Genomic DNA, 545 nt, shown 5'->3' on the forward strand with positions numbered 1-545 from the left:
AAAACATTTCCGTCAAGAATTTTGCAGAACGTTCCGTTGCAAATTAAAATATTTAGAATTTTTTGTGAGTTTTTGATTTTTCTGTGCCTCTTTTAGACTTAGCAAATTTGCCTTTAATTGAATATAAACGGGAAGAAATAAAACAAGCACATTAGTTTATGCTTTTGGAGACGTTGCGTTTTTAATTTATGTTGCTTCCTATATCCAAATATAAGTTTTCACAAAAAGTGTACTTAGCAACTTTTCACTTCAAGCTATAGGTATGTTAATGGGACGATAGTGGGTCTTTCTTTGTAGGACTTTATTTTTATTCGCAGCCAAACTACCAAACATTTTTAGCTATCCACATTAATAATTAGATTAAAAAATAAAAGTCCGGGAATAAAATTGTCACTGAATCAGGTACAAGTACTTTCTTCCGATACCTACCCAGTATTCGGTTCAAAAGTATCGAAATCAAAATTACTTGGTATCGGGCGAAAAGTATCGAGTATGTAGTTGTATTGGGAAAATTTTAGTTTGGCATCCCCCGCGTACAAAAAAAA

The sequence above is a fragment of the Rhagoletis pomonella genome, unplaced genomic scaffold (genome assembly GCF_013731165.1).
Source record: "Rhagoletis pomonella isolate Grant_MI unplaced genomic scaffold, Rhpom_1.0 Rhpom_scaffold_00009, whole genome shotgun sequence".
NCBI lineage: Eukaryota > Metazoa > Arthropoda > Insecta > Diptera > Tephritidae > Rhagoletis > Rhagoletis pomonella.